Raw genomic sequence first — 784 nt, 5'->3', positions numbered from 1 at the left:
TGCGGCTAACCTTCATTCCTCTCCTTTCTAAGGCAAACCTCCACCTCTCCAGCTGATCTTCCACTTGCTCCCTGCTCTCACCACAGATCTGTGACAGTAAATTTAATAGTTACTCTCCGACGGCACCGACATTTGCACAGAGTTTAAAGCTCCTCCCGAGCGTTGACACGGATGCACACTGACTCGTGAGATCATGGGAACGACCTGCTGAAGGCCGAAAACTGCGTCACAGCGGGGCGACATGAAAGAGAGTCGGTCAGCCGAGTTAACGTCCAGTGGCGCTTATGAAAACACGTCTAAGGACACAGACTCATTGGTTACTGTGCTGGCTGTTGTCATAAACTCAGAGCGCTGTGGGGACTGCAACGCCACATGCGTGAGCAAACTCCCCTCAGGCGTCATGAGGAGAGCAAGTCTGCATCTGTGAACCCAGGAAAGCTGTGACTTGGCAAGAAGACAGGAATAAGCTCATTTCAAAAGGTCAACAGAACATTGTGTCAGGACTGGAAAAGGGTAAAATCAAATCAATAAACCATGCAAATGACATCATCTGTCCAGTGTTACTGTCAAGAACTTTGATCTCATGCTACATTTTTGCATCTGACTCCCAGCACATTATCAAAATTATCATTGTTTCAATTATTGACCCAGAACCCAGGATCGAACACTGCGAACTGCCTCATTTAAAAATTGTTTTTCAATTTATTTATTACAAAGAATAAAAAAAACATTGGTGTAAAACACAAATGCAAGCTTTTCATATTAAAAAAACCCCCATCAAATT

This window comes from Synchiropus splendidus, chromosome 1, assembly GCF_027744825.2.
Source record: "Synchiropus splendidus isolate RoL2022-P1 chromosome 1, RoL_Sspl_1.0, whole genome shotgun sequence".
Classification (NCBI taxonomy): domain Eukaryota; kingdom Metazoa; phylum Chordata; class Actinopteri; order Syngnathiformes; family Callionymidae; genus Synchiropus; species Synchiropus splendidus.
This window is presented reverse-complemented; position numbering follows the sequence as displayed.